Raw genomic sequence first — 6,268 nt, forward strand, 5'->3', positions numbered from 1 at the left:
TCTCTTTTCGTATTAAACAAAATGTAGTTTCTTCAGTGCAACTGACATATCAACATTTATTTCTTGGAGGTAATGCAATGCATCTTGTCTTGTCTCCATGTGTGATTATATAAAGTGATCCATGCTGTGGGGTGAACGGATAGTAATACAGTTCAGTATGAATGTCGTACAGTGTGTAAATACGCTCTTTTATCATTAAGTTGTGATTTTAACCGCGGCGAAAGACCAAAAACAACAATAATAAAACCAAAAACTTTTAATTAAAATCCTTAAATGTTTTGTAAATGAATACACGAGTTAATTAAATAGGAAAATATTAAATAGGAAAATTAGGAACATGCATGTCACACTTTACGTGATACCACCACTACATTGTTTGCACCATTACACACTAGTATACAAGTTTGCCATTGAATTTTCTTGATTTGTTTTATTTCCCCTCAATTCTTATCCGACATCATCCATCAATTCCACGTCAACACTATATGAAATTTGAACTGAACGGTTGAACTACTGCATTGTAGAAATAAATTCATTCATAGATATATTAAATCATTTGTCATCTGGAGTTATTTGCCAAGTAGAGATAACCCGACGTTGCAATTATACCCCCTGCTGATTTAAAACTCAATATATCGTGTGACGCAATCTATCTGCTAAACTCAGCCTAATTTATTGAAATGCAATACACGTCTGTGAAATGAAGTTACTTACAAATCAGCCTTTATAATGAATGTTCTCGGGATTCTTGACATGGTAGAGAAAGGGCCTGGAACTCTCATAACAGGGTACAGGATTTCATCAATTAAAATATAATTAGATGAAGGTATTTTATACTGCATGATTATATATATATATATATATATATATATATAGAGAGAGAGAGAGAGAGAGAGAGAGAGAGAGAGAGAGAGATATCATCAAAAATCTCCAGTTCTTCCTGAACTTCTCTTTAGTCGACATCAACCTCAGCCCGCATGTACGCTAACGGTATTTGCTGTCAGTTTGTTGGGTATGTGAGGTTAACTACAATGGAAATGTTATAAGCTTCGCCGTTATACATAGATTAAATTATGTTTTCCATAATCACCTCACGTACCCAACAAACTAGACAGTGATTTCTTATATACGTGTAAATCTATAGATTACATTAAAATCGATTCAGATTCGGGTTGCTTTAAAATATGTTGTCTATCATAGAGACAGCAGTACAAAAATAACATATCAAATGTACACATGTAGAATTGTACAAAAAAACCAAAAAAAACCCAAAACAAAACAACAACAACCCCCCCCCCAAGAAAAAAACAGAAGCACTTTAAAATGTCACATGTATATTTTCAATGATTTTTATAACATCTATACAAGGTCTGAAAAATGTTATGTAAAAGCTGTGAGAGGAGTTGGTTACACAAAGTAGGCACCATGCTTAAAATATGACAAAGTTCACTTCATCATGTACATGTAAATTTTTCAAAGAATGTCGTATCACTTCCAAAGACACTTGCAGATCTTCAATGCTTCCATAACAGCTGCATTAGGACTGAGGGATAAATGCTGTAAGAGGAGTTGATTACAAAAATAGGTACCCTCTATTCAAGACATTCTTAAAAAAAGGACAAAGTTCAACTACACGTAATTTTTTTGAAAAATGTCTGATCACTTTCAAAACGACATACCGTACGCACATCTTGAATGTGTCCATAACAACTGTCAAAGTTTGAGGAATGTCAAGTTAGAGGTGTAACAGGAGTCGATTACACAAAAAGGTACCGTCTATTCAAGAAATGCTTTAAAATGACTAAGTTCAACTACATGTACGTAAATTTGTCAAAAAATGTCTTCAGGGTCGTTTTCAAAAAGTCACCTGTACATCTTCATTATATCAATAATAACTGTACAAAGTTTGAGGAACGTCAAGTTAGAGATGTGGGAGGGTACCCTATTACAGGGACACCCACCCTTCACTATTCTATAAGCCGTTTGCACGCCAAAAATGAAAATATAAAATCAACGCATCAAAAACACTGCCTGTGATAGAAATTGAAGTACACAATTTCCATAGCCCTCGTTCACCGACGTCACGACCGGTTGCTGATTTGCATGCTCTGGAATTGTGGACATATTGGAGCTGCAAAGTATTATCACAGATTGTAACTTGGAACTTTCATCTTATAACTAGCTGAACCGAAAGCTCACGTGAGCTTTTCTGATCACATTTTGTCCGTTGTGTTTTTAGAACGTTTCTTCATGTAGCTAATTTACCTGGAACGTTAAATATGGCAACAATTTGGGTTCCGTTGTTATATAGTGGGATTTCTCACGGTAGATTGGCTATTTATTGAGACTTCCCCCGGTACACTGGCTATTTATTGAGACTTCCCCCGGTAGACTGGATATTTATTGAGACTTCCCCCGGTACACTGGCTATTTATTGAGACTTCCCCCGGTAGACTGGCTATTTATTGAGACTTCCCCCGGTAGACTGGCTATTTATTGAGACTTCCCGGGTAGAATGGCTATTTATTGAGACTTCACGGGTAGAATGGCTATTTATTGAGACTTCCCCCGGTTGACTGGCTATTTATTGAGACTTCCCCCGGTAGACTGGCTATTTATTGAGACTTCCCCCGGTAGACTGGTTATTTATTGAGACTTCTCCCGGTAGACTGGCTATTTATTGAGACTTCCCGGGTAGACTGGTTATTTATTGAGACTTCCCCGGTAGACTGGCTATTTATTGAGACTTCCCCCGGTACACTGGCTATTTATTGAGACTTCCCCCGGTACACTGGCTATTTATTGAGACTTCCCCCGGTAGACTGGCTATTTATTGAGACTTCCCGGGTAGAATGGCTATTTATTGAGACTTCCCCCGGTAGACTGGCTATTTATTGAGACTTCCCCCGGTAGACTGGTTATTTATTGAGACTTCTCCCGGTAGACTGGCTATTTATTGAGACTTCCCGGGTAGACTGGCTATTTATTGAGACTTCCCCGGTAGACTGGCTATTTATTGAAACTTCCCCCGGTAGACTGGCTATTTATTGAGACTTCCCCCGGTAGACTGGCTATTTATTGAGACTTCCCCCGGTAGACTGGCTATTTATTGAGACTTCCCGGGTAGACTGGCTATTTATTGAGACTTCCCCGGTAGACTGGCTATTTATTGAGACTTCCCCCGGTAGACTGGCTATTTATTGAGACTTCCCCCGGTAGACTGGCTATTTATTGAGACTTCCCCCGGTAGACTGGTTATATAGTTGGGTTTCTCCCGATAAACTGGCTATTTATTGACATGTACCTCCCCCGGAAGACTGGCTATATGGTGAACCTTCCCCTGGGGGAAATCTCACTATATAGTCAGTCTTCCCCTTTATTGTGAGACTTTCTGATCACACTTTGTCCAGCGTGTTTTTAGAACGTTTCTTCATGCTTTGCTTATAGGTGTTTATTAAAATACATGCATGTTTTAATTCAGTTTACCACATAATGTCTGGAAATTAGGTACCTTTAAACAGACCGGTTTTGGCTTCCCCGCCAGTGCATGAGGTTGTGTTCACAATGAATACTCGACTCTTTTGACATTCGAAGGACAACTTCAATTTGAAGTGTCACAATATAACCAATCGATATGATCATAAGTTAACTAAAGGAATATGACGTTCTATCATGGCGCGCGATCAGGAGTGGATGCAAGGTTTCAGCTTAAGATGGGTTGGGGGGACCAATCCTCAGAAGCAATGGGTCTGAAGAGTACGCCATTATGCCTCCAGTGTGTGCATGGCTATAAGCCCGGTGGGGGCATGGGATTTAAATAATAGATGATATAATCAATTCACTTTGTTTAAAAATCCTTTGAAGATCAATCTTATTAAAAAAATTATCCTGGATAAGCTCATTCAATGACAGTAGAACGACTGAAAAAAAAGTAACCGTCCAATTTTAATAACCACGTGTGTATTTCAGAGCAAGTTTCATTTCTAGTGGTTAGGGGATATAGCCAACCCTCTGAAGGGGCAACTCTCAAAATGTCATAGCCAGTCTTCCGATGGAGATTTAAACACAAGAGGCCCATGGCCACATCACTCACCTGAGTCACCTTGGCCCATATCTTTAAAAAGATTTTCCCTATATACTTGAATCCATATTGTGGCCCCTACTTACCCCTGGGGGCCAAGAGATTTACAAACTTGAATCTGAACTATGTCAGGAAGCTTTCATTTAAATCTAAACTTTTCTGGCTAAGTGATTCTTCATCAGATTTTTAATGATTTTCCCTATACATTTCCATGCAAAACTTTGATCCCCTATTGTGGCCAATCCTACCCTCAGAGGTCATGATTTTAACAAACACGAATCTGCACTGTCAGGAAGCTTTCATGTAAATTTGTACTTTCCTGGCCCAGTGGTTCTTGAGGAAAAAAGATTTGTATGTAAAACTTTGATCCCCTATTGTGGCTCCATTCAGCTCAGGTGAGCTAATAAAAACATAAAAATCCAGACCAAGCATGTAGAGTGGGGGTGGGGGGGGGAGCCTCACGATTGATAGTTTGTGTGTGTGTGTCTTGCTATATAGCCAGACCCCCCTCCCCCCTGGGGGAAGTCTTACTACAATGTATATAGAGCCAGTCTTCAAGGGGGGGGGGGGGGGGGGTACATATTGATCATGAGCAGACTATGAATCAAGGCGACTTGTTAGCCATATAGCCAATGGGCCTTTCCTTATTTGGCTGCAAAATACCTACAAACACACGGACAATGCAAAGCAGTATCATTAACAGCATTACATGTACATGTAGTAATATGTTATCCAATACTCACTTAGAACACTATTTTATAGCTTGTTCTTCATAATTTTCAATTCTTAAAGTTGACATGAATTCATAAATATGAGAATTCTCAGTGTCGACCATATTTCTCTATTCTATGTTCAAAAGTATTCGGTATGCTTGGTATTTAAAGGCATGTTTTAGGGGCATATTAATGTTTACTTGACCATGTTTAGTATGGAGCGCCAAATTAACAAATAATTAATTCATTTGATGCGCGCAACAATTGAATTAAAGATCTCTTCAAATAATTAATGATATCTTCAATTCTGAATTATTGCGCGCATTAAATGAATTGATGATAGCATTAATTCTTCTGCTGAATTGATGCGCGCTTTAATTGAATTAATGATCTCTTCAAATGAATTAATGATATCAACAATTGAATTGATGCGCGCTACAATTCAATTAAAGAGAGCAATAATTGATATAATGCGCGCATTAAATCAATTGATGAGAGCAATAATTGAATTGATGCACGCATTAATTCATTTGATGAGAGCAATAATGGATTTAATGCACGCATTAATTCAGTTATTGCTCTCTTCAATTGAATTAATGATATCTTTAATTCATTTGAAGAGAGCAATAATTCTTTTAGAGAGAGCAACTAAATAATTAAAGATATCTTCAGCTCAACATATCCACAATTGAATTAATGATCTCTCTAATTGAATTGTTGCTCTCTTTAAAAGAATTGATGCGCGCATTAATTCCTTATACAAAAGCATTGTAAATTATTAAAGATATCTTCAATTGAATTAAAGAGATCATCAAATTATTTATACCGAGCTCTAAATCAATTATTGGGAGCAATATTTCTACGAAATTAATGCTCTCATCAATTGAATTGAAGAGAGCAATAATTGAATTAATGCGCGCATCAAATCTATTATTGCTCTCATTAATTCAATTGATGCTCTCATCAATTGAATTGAAGAGAGCAATAATTGAATTAATGCGCGCATCAAATCAATTATTGCTCTCATTAATTCAATTGACGCTCGCATTAATTCAATTGATGAGAGCAATAATTGAATCGAAGCGCGCATTAATTCATTTGATGAGAGCAATAATTGATTTAATGCGCGCATTAATTCAATTAAAGAGAGCAATAATTGAATTGATGATATCTTCAAATAATTGAAGATATCTTCAATTATTTGAGTTTATGTTAATTTGGCGCTCCATAGTTTAGGGAATGAAAAACGCACATAATAACATTTTCAAACATCATGCATGCATTGCTAAAAATTACAATATAAATAATATATTTTATTTAGCCAAAAACCTCGGCCCATATTTAAAGACTTTCCATATATATTCGCATGTCAAACTTTGATCCCTATTGTGGCCCCAACCTAACCCCAAGGGCCATGATTTTTTACAAACTTGAATCTGCACTATGTGAGGAAGCTTTCATGTAAACTTCTTTG

Source organism: Ostrea edulis, chromosome 2 (genome assembly GCF_947568905.1).
Source record: "Ostrea edulis chromosome 2, xbOstEdul1.1, whole genome shotgun sequence".
Classification (NCBI taxonomy): domain Eukaryota; kingdom Metazoa; phylum Mollusca; class Bivalvia; order Ostreida; family Ostreidae; genus Ostrea; species Ostrea edulis.